This window comes from Mirounga angustirostris, unplaced genomic scaffold (genome assembly GCF_029215605.1).
Source record: "Mirounga angustirostris isolate CCGP_5_RB_7025 unplaced genomic scaffold, mMirAng1.0.hap1 SCAF_5, whole genome shotgun sequence".
In the NCBI taxonomy this organism is placed as follows: domain Eukaryota; kingdom Metazoa; phylum Chordata; class Mammalia; order Carnivora; family Phocidae; genus Mirounga; species Mirounga angustirostris.
Window position 1 is genome coordinate 119,477,611 of NW_026991713.1, and position 19,952 is coordinate 119,497,562.

At 35.5% G+C, this 19,952-nt stretch overlaps 1 protein-coding gene across 2 annotated transcripts in view; it reads left to right on the forward strand.

Annotated features, from left to right (window-relative positions):
• DNAJC1 (DnaJ heat shock protein family (Hsp40) member C1) overlaps positions 1–19,952 on the forward strand; it is a 226,858-nt gene that overhangs the window by 163,785 nt on the left and 43,121 nt on the right. The window lies entirely within an intron of this gene.

Consider the following 19,952-nt stretch of genomic DNA (forward strand, 5'->3'; position numbering starts at 1 on the left):
TTTATCATTAATACATTCAGAGCATGGAATGGCATACTTTCTTTGGCATTTTAAGTAAATTTGTTTTTATCAAAGAAAAATCATTTTCCCAAATTTTAACAATGTAACAGCTATATAATTTGTAGAAGTTTTTAGTAGACGCTAGTGTACTTCTTTCTTTGGGTGTATTACAGTCTAATTATATACTCAAACTGTAGTGTATTGATCTACATGCCTGGTTATCCTACAACAAAATTACCAGAGTATTTTTTAATAATTATTTTCTTCATTAAAACAGTTGCTTTGGAGGGGCGCCTGGGTGGCTCAGTTGCTTAAGCGACTGCCTTCGGCTCAGGTCATGATCCTGGAGTCCCTGGATCGAGTCCTGCATCGGGCTCCCTGCTCGGCAGGGAGTCTGCTTCTCCCTCTGACCCTCCCCCCTCTCATGTGCTCTCTCATTCTCTCTCTCTCAAATAAATAAATCTTTAAAAAAAAAACAAAAAAAAAAAAACAGTTGCTTTGGAATATTTAGCAATCAAAAAATAAGACTTTATGCTTGTAAGTGCTTCTAGTTAAATTGGTCAGTCCAATTCAAAAAATAACATTTTGATTTTTATATAATTTATATAGACTCAAACAGGAATTTTAGTGTAACATCTATTAACCACTTAATAGTGACTTTCTTCCTCCAGTTTGCTTGATGAAAGGTCAGGCTCTATGCAATGGCAAATGAAGTTAACAAATTTGTAGTTTATCATCTTATTAGTGCAGCTTGAAGGGACAAAAAGCAGCATCAAAATTAGAGTCTATTGGGGCACCTGGTGGCTTCAGTTGGTTAAGCTTCTGACTCTTGATTTCGGCTCAGGTTGTGATCTCAGGGTCATTAGATGGAGCCCTACATCAGGCTCGGCACTGAGTGTGGAACCTGCTTAAGATTTTCTCTTTCCGGGCGCCTGGGTGGCTCAGTTGGTTAAGCGACTGCCTTCGGCTCAGGTCATGATCCTGGAGTCCTAGGATCGAGTCCCGCATCGGGCTCCCTGCTCGGTGGGGAGCCTGCTTCTCCCTCTGACCCTCCCCCCTCTCATGTGCTCTCTGTCTCTCTCATTCTCTCTGTCTCAGATAAATAAAATCTTTAAAAAAAAAAAATTTTCTTTCCCTCTCCCTCTCCTCCTCCCCCCAAAATAAATTAGAGTATATCATCTAGAAAAGCCTTTATATTTATCTCCATATAATTACCAAAACCCAGGTAGTCTATTCCCTATACAAAAGCTGAAAAATCTATTCTCTCAAATATCCTTTAAATGATAATATCTTTAAAAGCACTCTGAATGTATTAGAAAATGAAGTGTAAAACAAACCGATTTGAAATCCAACATATAGGAAACTATTCAAAATGAATGATAGGAATAAAAGCTGCAAAGTTAGATAATACTCTTTTAAAAGTTTTTTTTAAAGATTTTATTTATTTATTTGAGACCGAGAGAGAACACGAGCGGGGAGGGGGCTGGCGGGGGGGGGGGGGGAGGGAGAAGTAGACTCCCCACTGAGCAGGGAGCCCGAAGAGGGGCTCCATCCATTTCAGGACCCCAGGATCATGACCTGAGCTAAAGGCAGAAGCTTAACTGACTGAGCCACCCAGGCTCCCCAATAATATTCTTTTAAATCAGTGTCATTATTTTCCTTTATCACGAAAACTTGTTAAATTGGCATTGTTCTCTATATACTCCTAAAATCTTTAATTTTAAATTCCAGTATAGTTAACACACAGTGTTATATTAGTTTCAGGTGTACAATATAGTGATTCAGTAATTCTAAAAATCTTAATATTCATATCTCCTTACAGAAAGAACCTGTACAGATGAAAAACTGTTCAGTGACAATAAAATTATAACATAGTTTCAGAATTTTGAGGTCACTAGCAAAACCTTAGTAAGTAAATGTACTAAAACTGGAATTTTTATTAAAAGATAGTATATTTATATCTTCTTTGATTTGAATAAAAAACTAAGCTCTTTGCCAGAAAGGTCAGAGAGCTAGAACTTACTTCACTGAGCTTACAGAAAAAGCTAAATTAATATTTTCAGATTATCTGACTGATAAATGCAGGTGTGTGATAGAAGAAGAAAGTTAAGCTGATTCCAATAAGGATACATAAATACTTCTAACTTGTGAAATATTTTTTCTCAATTCCAAATAGTATGTATTTCTGGGAACTTTGTCCCTCTGATTCTGACATTTTGCTTAATATTTGCACATCATCTTAGCTATTATATTGAATATTATATTAAATCTTTTCACCCACAAGCACATTTTTCAATGTTTCTTATTCACTGATTCTAATTTATTGACTACTATGTGCAAGGTATGAACTAAGCCCTCGGGATACACATGAGAACATCGCAGCCCCTGCTCTCCTGGAATTTGCATTCTGACTAAAGAGAGAGGTTTTACTGGGTGTTCCCAATTACTGAGTTTACATATATCCCTGATCAGAACATACTTTGACAGTTTTTGATAACTTTGTTAGAGACGTTCAAAATTATAGAAAGGCAGTGATGAATTTCCTCACAAACTGTACTTGGTAGTCTTCTGCTCATCTTCCATCTTTACTCCTGACAGTTCATCATGCCTATATTTTCAGCCATCAACTCTATTCTGAGGACTTCCCAGTTTACACCTTTAAAACCTCTCACCTTTCTTTTATGGCTACCTACAGGACCGTATTATATCATAACACACAATGTACCTTCAATTCAACATATCTAAAACAGAACTTAAGCCTCCCAACTTTCTCAAATCTGTACTTGCACCTTAGTCTGCCAGCATCACAGACTCAGGATTTTATACTGTTTTCTCTAACTTCTTCCTATTTTTATAAGCCCAGTTTATTCTGACTTTGTTATCTCTCTGTTTTTATCCCTCTCTTTGAAATACCTCTTTGCGGGGGTGCCTGGGTTAAGCATCTGACTCTTGGTTTTGGCTCAGGTCTTGATCTCAGGGTCGTGAGCTCAAGCCCAGTGTCGGGCTCCATGCTAAGCATGGAACCTACTTTAAAAAAAAAACAAAAAACACCTCATTGCTAATCGCGTAGTCCAGAGTCTCATTATCTCATGACTGCTAATAGTTTTTTTTTTTTTAAAGATTTATTTATTTATTTAACAGAGAGAGAGTGAGCGAGAGCAGGAACACAAGCAGGGGGAGTGGGAGAGCGAGAAGCAGGCTTCCTGCCGAGCAGGGAGCCCAATGTGGGACTTGATCCCAGGACCCTGGGATCATGACCTGAGCCGAAGGCAGACGCTTAATGACTGAGCCACCCAGGTGCCCGACTGCTAATAGTTTCTTGACTATTATTACCCTATCAGTTCATCCTGCTGGCTTTTCTCAGATTAAACCTTTTAAAATACTACTGCATTGGAGAATCACTCTTTCCTAAAGTATTTTCTTACCCAATTATCTTATTGTGATCTTTCTCTTACCTGAATTCTTATAGCACTATTTCTGTACTGCTCATACTTGGCTGTTATAGTACCTGGAATTATCTAGTACAATTTGTTGGTTATAATTTTTTTCAACTAAGAAAAAAACTTGACTGCCTGCTGTGTGGAAAAATAGTATGACTGGGTGATAGTGATAAATAAGACATGCCCAATTTTGTCCTTAATATTAACTAACATTTGTTAAATGGCTAGTATGTGTCTGGTACTGTTCTATGTACTTTATATATAACTCATTTAATCCTCACAGCAACCCCATGTGGTATATGCTATTATTTTCCTCATAATATACAAAAGAAGTAAATTAACTTTTTCCAAATTAGTCAGCTAATAATTGACATAGCCATGATTCAGACCCACTTCACTAGCTTCAAAATCCATGCTCTTAGCCACTACCACTACTATGTCATTTAGTTGAAAAGGTAAGAGACTTAAATAAGCACATTTTGAGGTGTACTGTAAGCTTTGTGAGAGGTTTAAAGTACTTTCGCAGTTCAGCAGATGGCAAGATTACTTCCACCTAGGGGAAAAAAAAAAAAGCTTTATGAGGGATTTGGAAGTGGGGCGGGGAGAAACATTCCAGAGAGAGGAATTTGCATGATATAAAGCACTCTTGAGACAGACTATTCAGAGCATATTACCAGGAATTGTGAGTAGTGTAGTTTAGCTGGGACAAAGAATACTTAAAATGGTAAAAGGAAATAAGTTTATAAAAGTAGGTTGCAGCCAAATTGTAGGTCTTGAATGTGAAATTAAGGTGTTTAAATCATATTTTATAGGTTGTAGAGTGATATTATTAAGTCTGTATCTTAGAAATGTTTGACTACAATAATGTTTAAGGCCAGAGGGAAGGGAAGGACCAGTTAGAAAGTTATTGCAATAGTCTAAGAAATGATGAAGCCCTGAATTAGGTAACTAGCAGGGGAAGTAGAGACCAGAGGAGAGATTGTATGAGTCTTCTTGAATTTTCAACATGTGCCAACTGATTAGCTACCAGGTGATTGAAAGAGGCAGGTACCATTGACTAAAGATAAGGGAGCACAGTTAGGAGATTATAGATAGAGAAAGGAGATATAATCAGTTTGAGAAATATGCCAAATTTATGACGCCAGTAGAAGGAAACATCCAGCAGACAGTAATGTAGAATTTAAGAGATCAGAATTAGAGATGTAACTATTAGAGACCTTGGCATACATCTGATAGCTAAAACCAAGGAGGCATGTAGAGGAAAAACATCTAGGGGACAGATGGAGGAATCAGAACTACCAAAGGAATATTCCCAAAGTAAAAAGAACCAGAAGGATTAAAATAGGAAGTGAGACAGTGGAATGTTGCAGAGAGGTAAAACAAATGTGACGAATTTCTTGGCTACATTTATGAAATCTAGGTTGTGGGGTCATGAGTATTTAGGCTTATATACACTTATGCCTTATGTATGTTATTTTATTCCTTTCTCTTAGACATTTATTGATTTGTTTTGTTTCCTGTCATTGGCTGTTCTACTTCAAATTATTTTCTAGTCCTTGTATCATAAGTCAATTCTAGATTCCCTCACAGCACCTGGAAATCATAGATTATGGTACCCATACATATTATATATAATATGTATATATATAATAAATGCTATATTATATATAACATATATGAATAAAGTAAATATGTTACAAACATAAAAGTCATTGTACACTAGTCCTTGAGAACGCTCCTCTAGGGACATGAAAGACAGCTGATATGAATGAACCCTGCCCTTCAATATAAAATGAAGTATAAGAACAAAAAATATAGCCTTGATTAATAAGAGAATAAAAGGGAAATCCAGTTCTGTTTTAGTGCCAATAACAGTTCAAAACCATAGTCATAAGTAGAACTGATACCACAGAGTATAAGCCTCGGGCAGTGCCTACGGTTTTAATACCTACTTGAGGCAAAAGTTGTGCCTTTGGGTCCACAGAATTGGAATTGAGCCTCTTGCATAGAGCCTGGTCTCAAATGGCTAGTCCCTTGTGAAAGGAGAATGAGCAAAATTCAGTGGTCCAAAGCCATTAAAAATTCTAGGACCCTGACAAAAGCTAATGTAAAAATGTTCTCTACCATGTAACTTAGGGCTTTTGAAACTCCTGTTGAAGGAATTTAAAAAAAACAAAAAGGGTCAGTAAGGATGTACTCACAATAAAAATATAAATTTTGAGAGTAATCAACAGATCCAACAAAGAAGAAAATTTTAATTCCATAAACAGAAGAGAACCAACTTGAAAGAGATCATAAAACTACTTATATTAAAATAAGTAATTTTAAGAGTTTAAAAAAAGGAATAAAACCATAATGAAAGAACATGACAGAAATAACAGGATAAGAAAAAAAAAAACAAGATAACATCTAGAAATGAAATGTTTATTGTTTTTTGTTTGTTTTTAATGGTTGGATTAAACCGCTGAGATGAGAATTGGTGAATTAGATGATGTGGTCAAATCACCCAGAATGTAGAACAAAGAGAGAAAGATGGGAAAATATAAGAATAACTGGGAGATATGGAAGGTAGAATGGGAAAGTATAGATCTATTTAATGACAGTTTTAGGAGAGAATGGGAAATGTAATACTCACTAAAATAATGGCTGGGATTTTTCAGAATTTACAAAAAAGACAGCACTGATATTTAAGAAATGCACAATGTCCTGGACGGGAGAAATAAAAAACAATCCATATCTAAACAAACCATGGAGAAACTACTGAAGATTAAATAAAACATGTTAAAACTAATTATGGAGAGAAAACTAAGGAACACCAGCTATACTAACAATTGCCATCTCATCTACAGCAAAAGGTATCAGAAAAAGCAGAAAAATACCTTCAAAGTGCTGAGCGAAAAAAATTGTCATCTTAGCATTTTATGCCTAACTAAAATATTAGTTGAGAATAAGAATAAAGATATTTTCAGAAAATTAAGACTTAACAGCTTGCCATTCCCCAACCCTTACTATAAAGGCTATTAAAGGATATGCTTCAGCTAGAAGAAAAATGAACATAGAAGAAAGGAGAGGGCAGCAAGACAAAGTTGTGACCAAAAAAAATAAATAAATAAACAAACATGTTAATAAATCTTAAGTGTTGGCTGTAAAAGAAACTATTGTAATAATGATGACTAATTTGGATGACTAAGAACAAGCTGGAACTAAAATACATGACAGAAGTACTTAAACTGAAGAAGGAAATCAGAAACATTTTAGGATCCTTGTATTGAGTGGGAAAAAGAAAAACTAACTGTAGACTTTGTTGATTATTTTTAAAATATAGGAGTATTCATTAATAAAACTAGAATATACAACTTTTAAGCCCATAAAATGGAGGAAAAGAGACTGAGAAACTTGATCAATAGAAGGGAAAGAGAAAGAACAAAAAGAAACACATGGTAATTAAAAGCATAAAGTAAGATAAAGTTCTAGTATTTCAGTAATCACAGTAAATGAATGTAGACTTTCAAACTGAAAAACTAATACAAAATGCAGCCACATGTTATTTATAACAGAGACATCTAAAGCACAATGTCCCTGAAAGACTGAAAGTAAAAGGTTAGAAAAAATAAGAATCATGAGCCTAATAATCTTTATACATCTAACAGAACCCAAATTTACATATGACAAAAAAAATACACAATTACCACACCTTCAAGGACCAGATAACCTCCATCTAATATAAAATATTCTAATATTCAAGGAAAAACTCCCCAAGTTTTTTTATGAGGCTAACATAAATCTTAATTTCAAAATTAAATTAAATATATATTATGTAAAAGGAAAAGTAGAGGTCCGTGTTGCAGTTTTATAAATAATTACTCATTTGCTGTGAGACCTTAAAAAAGCTACCTTATTTTTGGGCCCTAAGTTTCTGGTCTGTTAAATGAGTGTCATTATAATACCTACCTAGGAACATGGAATATAGGTGATCCAGCTGAGTTACCTGAGCCAAATCCAGCCTAGATCAGCCATCTCTGAGTCCCACAGACTCGTGCCATAAATGCCTGTCATTTTAAACACTGATGTTTGCAGTTGTTTGTTTTGCAATAACAAATAAAATACCTGGCAAAGTTAAAAATTAGATGTTGGCAAGTATATGGAGGAAAAACAGGAACTCTCCATTGCTATCAGAGGGTAAGTAAATTAATACAATCCCTTTGGGGAACCATATGGCAATAGTTAATTGTAAAGTTGAAATTACCCATATCCTATTAACAGAGATCAGAAATTCCAGTTCTAGATATCTACACTAGAGAAATACACATATAAGTAAAGAGTCATCTAAAAGATGTTTATTACAGTGTTCTCTTTTTTAAGATTTTATTATTTGAGAGAGAGAGCACAACAGGGCAACAGGGGGGACGGGCAGAGGGAGAGGGAGAAGCAGACTCCCTGCTGAGCAGGGAACCCGATGCAGGACTCAATCCCAGGACCCTGGGATCATGACCTGAGCCAAAGTCAGACACTTAACCGACTGAGCCACCTAGGCGCCCTATTACAGCATTCTAATAGTAAAAATTGGAAATAGCCTAAATGTCTATCAATAAGGAAAATGAATGGATAAATTATATATTACAGTCATACAATGTGTAGTGGGTAGAACTGTGCCCTCCAAAAATTCATATCCATTTAGAAGTTCAGGATATGATCTTATTTGAACTAGGATCTTAGTTAAGATATGGTCATACTGGATCCAGATGGGCCCTAAATCCAACGATAAGTATCATTATAAAAACAGAAAACTCACAGAAATACCCAGGGAACACCTGGTGACATAGCAGAGATTGAAGTGATGCAGCTATAAGCCAGGGAACACCAAAGATTGCTGGCAGCCACCAGAAGCTAGGAGAGAGGCATGGAGTAGATTCTCCTTCAGAGCTTCCAAAAGGAATCTACCTTGACAACACCTTGATTTTGGACTTCTAGTCTCCTCATATTGTATGAGCCATCCAGTTTGTGGTAATATGTTATGGCAGCCCAGGGAACTAATACACAATGAACTAGTTAAAAGTAATGAACTACAATGATAGATAGATAATAGATTCATAGATATGGGTAAATCTTAAACTCAGTTATCAATGTGGAATCAATGTCAAATGTGGAAACAGTCTATAGCATGATAAAATTTATATAACCTCAAGGCAGGGGTGCCTGGGTGGCTCAGTCAATTAATTGTCCCAACTCTTGATTTCAGCTCAGGTCATGATCTCAGGGTTATGAGATCGAGCCCTATGTTGGCATGGAGCCTGCTTAAGATTCTCTCTCTCCTTCTCCCTCTGCCCCTCTCTCCCTCTCTAAATAAAAATAAATAAAGTTGTATATAACCTCAAGGCAGACATGGGGGTAGGGAGGAGACTGTGATCTCTAGTAAGTAAGTGGTACTGACGAGACAACTAGCTTTGATCTTCATTATAAAAATGAATGAGGTACACTGAGAACTATATAACATTGGTGAAAGAAATTAAGACATGAATAAGTGGAAAGGCATCTCATGTTCATGGAGGAAAGACTTAATAGTGTTAGATGTGAATACTAACAGCATTTCCAACAGCAGTGCATAATAGTTCATTTTTCTCCACATCCTTGCCAACACTTTTCATTTGTCTTTTTGATTCTAGCCCTTCTGACAGGTACAAGGTAATATCTCATTGTAGTTTTGATTTACATTTCCCTAATGATGAGTGATGTTGATCATCTTTTCACGTGTCAGCCATCTGTGTATCTTCCTTGGAAAAATGTCTATTCAGGTCCTCTGCCTATTTTTAATTGGATTATTAGGGATTTTTTATGCTGAGTTATATAAGTTCTTTATACATTTTGCATATTAACCCCTTATCAGATATATAATTTGCAAATATCTTCTCCCACTCAGTAGGTTGCCTTGTTTTGTTGATGGTTCCTTTGCTGTGCAAAAAATTTATTTTGATATAGTCCCAATAGTTTTTTTAATTTTGTTTCCCTTGCCTGAGGAGATAGGTCTAGAAAAATGTTGCCATAGCCAATGTCTAATAGATTAATGCCTGTATTTTCTTTTAGGAATTTTATTATTTAAGTCTCATATTTAGGTCATTAGTCCATTTTGAATTTAATTTTGTGTATGGTGTAAGAAAGTGGTCTAGCTTCATTCTTTTGCATGCAGCTGTGCAGTGTTCCCAAAATTACTTCCCCGTTGTATATTCTTGCCGCCTTTGTTATAGACTAATTTGACCAAATAATTGTGGATTTATTTCTGGATGCTCTATTCTGTTCTAATGATATGTGTATCTATTTGTTGAACCACTGCCATACTGTTTCAATTACTCTAGCTTTGTAGTATAGTTTGGAATGTGGGGTTGTGATACCTCCAGCTTTGTTTTTTCAAGATTGCTTTGACTATTCAGGGTCTTTTGTGGTTCCATACAAATTACAGATTTTGGGATTATTTGTTCTAGTTCAATGAAAAAATACCATTGGTATTTTGATAGTGATTGCACTAAATCTGTAGAATGCTTTGGGTAGTTATGGCTATTTTAACAGTATTAATTCTTCTAATGTATGAACATGATATAGCTTCACATTTGTTTCATCTTCGGTTTCTTTCATCAGTGTCTTGCAGTGTTCAAAATATAGGTCTTCAACTCCTTGGTTAAATTTATTCCTAGGTATTTTATTCTTTTTGATGCACTTATAAATGAGATTTCTTTCTCTTTCTGGTAGTTCGTTATTAGTGTGTAGATATGACACAGATTTCTTTATATTAATTTTGTATCCTGCAACTTTACTGAATTCACTTATTCTAGTAGTTTTTTGGCAGACTGTTTAGGGTTTCTATATGTCATCTGCAAATAGTGAAAGTTTTACTTCTTCCTTACCAATGTGGATGCCTTTTAGTTCTTTTTCTTGTCTGCTGCAGCTAGGACTTCCAGTACTACAGTGAATAAAAGTGGTGAGAATGGACATCCTTGTCTTGTTTCTGATCTTAGAGGAAAAGTCCTCAGCTTTTTACCATTGAGTATGTTTTTACCTGTGGGTTTGTTATATATGGATTTTATTATGTTGAGATATGTTGCCTCTAAACCCACTTCGTTGAGTTATCATGAATGGATGTTGAATTTTGTCAACTGCTTTTTCTTCATCTACTGAGATCATCATATGATTTTTATCATTCATTTTGTTAATGTGGTGTATCACATTGATTTGCATATGTTGAACCATCCTATATCCCTGGAATAAATTCCACTTGATTGTGGTGAATGATCCTTTTTAATGCATTGCTGGTTTCAGTTGGCTAATATTTTGTTGAGGATTTTTGCATTTGTGTTTATGAGGGATATTAGACTGTAATTTTCTTTTTTTGTAGTGTCTTTATCTGGTTTTGGTATCAGGGTAATGATGGCTTCATAGAATGAATGTGAAAGCATTCCTTCCTCTTCAAATTTTTGTACTAGTTTGAGAAGAATAGGTCTTAATTTTCTTTAAATATTGGGTAGAATTCACCAGTAGAGCCATCCGGTCATGGACTTTTGTTTGTTGGGGGTTTTGATTACCAACTCACCTTCATTACTAGTAACTGATCTGTTCAAATTTTCTATTTATTCCTGATTCAGTTTTAGAAGATTGCATGTTTCTAGGAATTTATCCATTTCTTAGGTTGTTCAATTTGGTTGGCATATAATTTTTTATAGTCGCTTATAATTCTTTATATTTCTCTGGTTGCAGTTATAACTTACTCCCCTTCATTTTTGGTTTCATTTGAGTCCACTCTTTTACTTGATGAGTTAGCTAAAAGTTTGTCAGTTTTGTTTATCTTTTGAAACAACAGCTTAGTTTTATTGATCTTTTCTGGTTAGTTTCTATATAATTTACTTCCACTCTTTATTATTTTCTCCTTCTACTAACTTTCACCTTCATTTGTTCTTCTTTTTCTAGTTCCTTTAGATTTGTAAGGCTGGATTGTTTTGAGATGTTTCTTCTTTCTTGAGTAGGAAGGTATCGCTATGAACTTCCCTTTTAAACTGCTTTTGCTGTGTCCCAAAGATTTTGAGATATTGTGTTCCCATTTTCATTTGTCTGAGTATTCTTCGATTTCTTCTTTAATTTCTTCCTGTACCCATTGGTTGTTTAGTAACATGTTGTTTAGCCTCCACATGTTTTGTGTTCCCCCCCTTTTTTTTTTCTTATAATTGATTTCTAGTTTCATACTGTTGTGTTTAGACAAAAATGATTGATGATTTCAATCTTCTTAAATTCATTAGGACTTATTTTGTGGCCTACCATGTGATTTATCCTGGAGAATGTTTCATATGCACTTGAAAAGAATGTGTATTCTGTTTTTGGATGGAATGTCCTGTATATATCTATTAAGGCCATCTAGTCTAATTTCTCATTCAAAGCCACTGTTTCCTTATTGGTTTTCTGTCTGGATGATCTATCCATTAATGTAAAGAGGGTGTTAAAGTCCTCTACTATTACTGTATTACTGTCAGTTTCTCCCTTTATGTCTGTTCATATTTGATGTGTACATTTATGCTTCCATTTGTGCTCCTATGGTGTGCTCCTAGCACAGATTTACAATTGTTTTATCCTCTTGTTGGATTGATCCTTTATTATTATGTAATGCCTTTCTTTGTCTCTTGTTACAGTCTTTGTTTTAAAGTCTATTTTGTCTGATATAAATATTGCTACCCCAGCTTTTTTTTCCACTTTCATTTGCATGGTATGTGTTTTTTCATCCCTTCACTTTAAGTCTGTAAATGTCTTTAGGTCTCTGCCCCCCTACCCTTCTTGATGTGGCTTTTTCTTTATATCTATCTTCAGCTGTGGGAGAGCTGTTCTGCTAGTCTTCAGATCATTTTCAGAGTGAGTTGCACTATACTGAGTGCAGCCTGATGTGTCTGTGGGAGGAGGTGAGCTCAGGTTTCTTCTATTCTGCCATCTTCCTGAGCTCCAAAGCCAGTAAAATCCTGTTCAGTTTTATATATGCTGATTTTTAATCCAGAGCTTGCAAGTGACTTTGGAGGCTGAGAAGTCCCATGATCTGCTGACTGCAAGCTAGATACCCAGAAGGGCCTGTAGTGTAGTTTGAAGGCTGTCTTTGGTGAGGAGGACCAGAGAGAGTGGTGGTATAGATTCCAGTCCAAGTCTGAAGGCTTGAGAATCAGGAGTGCTTAAGAGGTTTTCCAATGAGGACAGACTGGGTGGGCCTCTCCCAGGAAACTTAATAGAGGAGGAGTTAGGTAGACCATGCAAAGTAGTGCATTCTGGGCAGAAGGAAAATATTTAAAAAAGGCACAGAGTAACAGCCTGACTGTTCAGCCAGTAGTTTTGGATATCTGAGGCATAAAGTATGAGGCAGTGATTAAGATGAAATAAAACTGGAGAGATACCAGGTCTTTGGATGTCATGCATAGGAATCTGAATTTTTTTTCCTATAGGAAATGGGGAACATTGGTGGATTTTTAATAGTGGATCAAATTTGTAAGCTCTTAAACAAGTTATATAATATCTCAATGCTCTGTGATACTCTCATAGATTGTTGAGTATTAAATGATTTAATACACGTGAAGCACTTATAGATGCTTATTATGTACCTGGCACTAAGAAGGCCATCAAAGCCTTGTATGATCTAATCCCTGATTTCTTGAGCCTTAGGTCTCAAAATCTTACTTACCTGATACTGGACCCACCCATTGTGGTTTTGATTTACATTTCTCTGGTAGCTAATGATATTGAGTATATTTTCATATGCTTACTGGCCATTTGTATGTCTTCTTTAGAAAAATGTCTATTAAGATATTTTGCCCACTTGCCTAATTAAGGGTTATTTGCCTTTTTTATTGTTGAGTAAGAGTTCTTTATGTATGCTGGATACCAGAACCTTATCAGGTATATATCTAGAATATATATTTCACATCAGGGAAAGGCAAACCAGTGAGAGTTTGTACCACGTGTACCACGTTACACCCAGTAGGTTGGCCATAATAAAAAAAAAAGAATAAAAAATCTTGGCAAAGACATGGAGAAATATGGAACTCTCGTGAATGGCTGGTGAGATGTCCAGAATACTTTTTTTTCTTTCATTAGGAACTTTTTTTTTAGTTTTTATTCAAATTCCACTTAGTTAATATACCATGTAATATTAGTTTCAGGTGTACAATATAATGATTCAACACTTCCATACAACACCCAGGGCTCATCACAAGTAAATGCCTTAATCCCATCACCTACTTAACCAGTCACCCCATCCTTCTCCCCTCTGGTAACCATCAGTTCTCTATAATTAAGAGTCTGTTTCTTGGTTTGCCTCTCTCTTTTTTCCCTTTGCTTGTTTTGTTTCTTAAATTCTACATGAGTGAAATCATATGGTATTTGTCTCTCTGACTGACTTTATTTCACTTAGCATAATACTCTCTACCTTCATCCATGTTGTTGCAAATAGCAAGATTTCATTCTTCTTTATGGCTGAATAATATTCTATGTATATACCATGTCTTCCTTATCCATGCATCATTTGATGGACACTTGGGCTATTTCCACACAAAAACAGACACATAGATCAATGAAGCATAATAGAAAACCCAGAAATGGGGGGCACCTGGGTGGCTCAGTTGATTAAGCAACTGCCTTCAGCTCAGGTCATGATCCCAGGGTCCTGGAATCAAGCCCTGCATCGGGCTCCCTGCTCGGCAGGAAGCCTGCTTCTCCCTCTCCCACTCCCCCTGCCTCTCTCTCTCTGTGAAATAAATAAATAAATTTAAAAGAAAAAAAGAAAACCCAGAAATGAACCCACAACTATATGGTCAATTAATCTTCAACAAATGGTGTCAGAAAAATTGGACAGCAACATGCTAAAGAATGAAACTAGACCACTCTTACACCATACACAAAAATAAACTCAAATGGATTGAAGACCTAAATGTGAGACCTGAAACCATAAAAATCCTTGAAGAGAGCACAAGCAGAAATTTCTGTGACATCAGCCATATCAACATTTTTCTAGATAGGTCTCCTGAAGCAAGGGAAATAAAAGCAAAAAATAAACTATTGGGATTACACCAAAATAAAAAGCTTTTGCACAGTGAAGGAAACAATCAAAACTAAAAGGCAACCTATGGAATGGGAGAAGATATTTGCGAATGTCATATCTGATAAAGGGTTAGTATCTAAAATCTATAAAGAACTTGTCAGACTCCTCAATACCCCAAAACCAAATAATCCAACTAAAAAATGGGCAGAAGACATGAGTAGACATTTTTTCAAAAAAGACATACAGATGGCCAACAGACACAGGAAAAGGTGCTCAACATCACTCATCATCAGGGAAATACAAATCAAAACTACAATGAGATATCACCTCACACCTGTCAGAATGGCTAAAATCAACAAAAGAAAGGAGTGTTGGCGAGGATGTGGAGAAAGAGGAACCCTCTTACATTGTTGGTGGGAATACAAACTGGTACAGCCACTCTGGAAAACAGTATGGAGTTTCCTCAGAAAGTTAAAAATAGAACTACCCTATGATCCAGTAATTGCACCAGTAGGTATTTACCTAAATACACAATTACTAATTCAAAGGGATACATGCACTCCAATGTTTATAGCAGCATTTTCATTAGGAACTGTTAATCCTAATTTGGCTACTGTATTGACTTCCTAAGAGGCCTTAAAAATATCATTATATCCCTTTTTGCCAGTTTCCTAATCTTAAAGGTAATGACGGTATTATTATTTTAGGAAAAGCAAGACAAGATATAACTACTATAGAATAGAAAGATGTGACTAAAAAAGAAAATGGGGGGAAAAAAACAAACACTGGAAGTCATGATTTAGGTCCTTTGCCTGCATGATCAGACAGACTATACAGCATTATTCTATAAGCAGGGATAAAGATTTAAATAGATTGAACATTTCTTTATTTAAAATAGGGGGAGTTCTGTTTTAAGATTTTATTTATTTGAGAGAGAGAGAGAGACCAAGTGTAGTCCCATCTTTGTCACCAAATTGTCAAGAACTATGAAGAGCTGTAAATTTTACTCTACTTGCAAACGAGTAAGTTAAACTACCATAGTTTCATGCTTTTTGAAGACACAAGACTCCTTGATCAGAGACAAAGGACATTGTATTATAGCAAAAACAGTAGCTAGAGTATTAGCATTTTTCTTTTGGTTCCCTAAGCCCTATTCCCACAGGGCAATACAAAGAGGTCCATATGACCCCTTATACAACCAGTGGATTATGTTACAGAAGAGGAACCCGAAGTTTAGGGAACCCAAATCTTTTTATAATGGGCAGTAAGCATGGCTGCCCTTTCCTCCAGAGGGAGGCAGTATCTTCACTATACTAGACAATAAGAATGGTTGCCCTTTGATCTTGAGGAGAGACTATCTCTTCCTATCACTGCTTATCTGTTGACTGCTTGAATGCCCTCACAAGTTGGCACTGACTTTCTCCAGAGCCAAGTGATAGAAGAGAGAGCAAGACAGAAGCTGTGATGTCTTTTATAACCTATCCTTGTAAGTCATTCCCACAATATCCCAGAAATCAATTAAAAGTGTACTAGAAAATTCACAAATATGTGGAGATTAAACAACATGCAGCTGAACCACCAGTGGGTCAAAGAAGAAAATGAAGTATCTTGAAACAAATGAAAATGAAAATACAATATACCAAAACTTATGGGATGCAGCAAAAGCAGTTTTAAAAGGTAAGTTCATAGCAATAAATGCTATATCAAGAAAACAAGAGGGCACCTGGTTGGCTCAGTCAGTAAGCATCTGCCTTCAGCTCAGGTCATGATCCCAGGGTCCTGAGATCTAGCCCCACATCAAGCCCCCTGCTTATTGGGGAGTCTGCTTCTCCCTCTGCCCCACCCCCTGCTCATGTTCACGGTCTCTCTCTCTCTCAAAAATGAATAAATAAATCTCTGAAAAAAAAAAAAAACAAGAAAAATGTCCAACAACCTAACTTTCTACCTCAAGGAACTAGAAAAAGAATAAACAAAGCACTGAATTAGTAGTAGTCAGAAGGAAATAAAGATCAGAACTAAAGTTCTGAAGTTTCAATGAAACTAAGACCTACTTCTTTGAAAGACAAAATTGACAAACCTTTAACTAGGCTCAACAAGAAAAAAGGACTCAAAATCAGAAATGAAACAGGAAACATTACATCTTATACTACAGAAATATAAAGGGCCATAAGAGACTATGAACAGTTATACACCAACAGATTGGACAACCTCAAAGAAATGGATGTTCCTACAAACATACAACTGACCAAGACTGAATCATGAAGAAATAGAAAATCTGAGGGATGCCTGGCTGGCTCAGTTGGTAGAACATGTGACTCTTGATCTTGGGGTTGTGCGTTCAAGCCCCATGTTGGGTACAGAGCTTGCTTTAAAAAAAAAAAGAAAGAAAGAAATAGTAAATCTGAACAGACTGATTACTAGTAAAGACATTGAATCATTAATCAAAAATCTGCCAACAAACAGAAGTCCAGACCCTGACGGCTTCACTGGTGAATTCTACCAAAAATTCAAAGAGGAATTAATCCCAATCCTTTTTAAACTTTTCAAAAAAAAAAAAAAAATACCCTGATACCAAAACCAGAAAAGGATGGCACAAGAAAAAATTACAAGCCAATATCCCTCATGAACATAGATGTAAAAATCCTGAACAGAATATTAGCAAACCAGATTAGCAATATATCAAAAGTACCATACACCATGATCAAGTGTGATTTATTCCAGGGGTGAGAGGACAGTTCAACATCTGCAAATCAATCCACATGATATATCACATTAACAAAATGAAGATTAAAGTTCTAATATCACAGCAGATGCAGAAAAAAAAGCTTTTGACAAAATTCGGCATCCATTCATGATAAAAATCTCAACCAAGTGGGTATAGAGGGAACATACTCAACATAACAGAAGCCATTTATGACAAGCACACAGCTAACATCATACTCAACAGTGAAAGCTTTTCCTCTAAGATTAGGAGCAAAACTAGGATGCCCACTTTCACCACTCTTATTCAGCATAATGTTGGAAGTACTTGTCAGAGCAATTAGGCAAGAAAAAGAAATAAAAGGCATCCAGATTGGAAAGGAAGAAGTAAAACTGTCACTTTTGTAGATGACATGGTATTATATGTTTTTAAACCCTAAATATTCCACCAATCAACTGTTAGAACCAATCAATGAATTCAGTAAGGTTTCAGGACACCAAAATCAGTTATACAAAAAAAATAAAATATGTAAGAATAAATTTAACCATGAAGATAAAAGACCTGTATACTATCTATTAACAAAGATGAAGGAAACTGAAGAAGACACAAATAAATGGAAAGATATACCATGCTCATAGAGTGGAAGAATTAATATTGCTAAAATGTCCATACTATGCAAAGCAATCTGTAGATTCAGTGCAATCATATTAAAATTCCAATGGCATTTTTCACAGAAATAGAACAAACAATCCTAAAATGTCTATGGAACCACAAAAGACTCTGAACAGCCAAAGCAGTCTTGAGAAAGAAAGCTGTAGGCATCATGCTCCCTGGTTTCAAACTATTACAAAACTATAGTAATCAAAACACTATGGTGTTGGCATGAAAACAGACACATAGAACAATGGAACAAAATAAAAAGCCTAGAAATAAACCCACACATATATGGCCAATTAATTTATGATAAAGGAGCCAAGAATATAGAATGAAGAAAGGAAAGTCTCTTCAGCAAATGGTGTTGGGAAAACTGGACAGCCACATGCAAAAGAATGAATCTGGACTACTATCCTACATCGTACACAAAAATTAATTCAAAATGGATTAAAGACTTGAACATAAGACCTGAAACCATAAAACTCCTAGAAGAAAACATAGATGGTAAGCTCCAAGACAAGGCACATAGATACAGAGAATAAACTGGTGGTTGCCAGAGGTAAGGGATGGGCAAAGTGGGTAAAGGGAGTCAAAAGGTACAAACTTCCAGCTTAAACTAGTTATAGAGATATATTATACAACATGGTGACTATCATTAGTATGGTATTGCACATTTGAAAGTTGCTAATAGATCTTAAAAGTTTTTATCAAAAGAAAAAAATTTGTAACTATGTATGGTGACTGATTTAACTAGACTTACTGTGGTGACCAATTTGCAATATATACAAATAGCAAATCGTTATACACCTGAAACTAATATAATGTTATATGTCAATTATACTTCAATAAAAGTGTATTTACATCATAGGTAGCTGGATTACGAGCATATGGGAACTCCATACTATTTTTACAACTTTTCTAAGTCTGAAATTATTTCAAACTAAAAGGATTTTAAATGAAAATATAAGTTACAGAATGGAAGAAAATATTCATAAAACATATCTGACAAAGATCTTGTGTCCACAAAACAAAGAACTCTTAATCAATTAACAAATAAGCAAGACATAAACACATTCATAAAAGTAGATACAGTTGGTCAATAAACATATGTAAATGTAAACATACGTAAACTAGATCATTTGTAATATGGGAAATGCAAATTATTACCAAAATAAAACAACTGGTAATATCAAGTGTGAGTGAGGACCTGAAGGGACCCTTCATACACTGCTGGTTAGAATGTAAAACAATCCAACTTGTTTGGAAAAATATGTAGTTTCTTATAAAATAAAATGTATACTTTCCCTATGACCTCGCAATTCCACCACCAGCTATTTATCCAAGAGGAATTAAAATATATGACCATTAAGACAGGTATAAATAAATGTCCATAGCAGCTGTGTATTCATAATACATGATAACCAACAGCTGGCCGCTACCCAAATGTCCATCAATAGGAGAATGAATAAACAAATTGTGATATGAGTCTTCTTTTTTTTCTGTATGTGTTGTGGAATATTTGCTCCCAATTTGTGGCTTTCCTTTCCATTTTTTAAATAGTTTTTTTGAAAGGCCAAAAGTTTAATTTTAGCAAAATCCAAATATTTGTGGTTTTACCATTTTAAAGTTATTATTTATATATAAATGGTATTCTGATGCTGACAGAAAGTTGCCAAAACCTCTACAGTGAAGGAGTCTCTGGGGGGCATTAACAGGAGTGTCGGTTATTTTGCAAATTTGGATGGATTCTAGAGCCTTGTATTAAAAAGGGGGCCCCCACTCAAGGAGAGCCAGTTTGCAAGTAACAGCATAAAAGGACTTAAGTACAACACATAAAGGAGAAATGTGTTTCCTCTAGAACCCAAAAAGGCCTAAAAGAAGTTGTGGGTCTGAGAGAATCAATAGCTGTTTCTTGACAGCATCATGAATAGGGCAGCCCTCTGTTTACCAGTTAATTTTCAAGACTTTAACCAAGTTTGCAGGACGTTACACTAAGTATGAGGCAGTGACCCATTTTCTTTTTGTGAGCTGCTGAATGAGTAGGTCAAACAAATCTCAGGGGACAAAGTCACCAATGTAATGTCATACCTGTCTTCCTGGAGAAAGC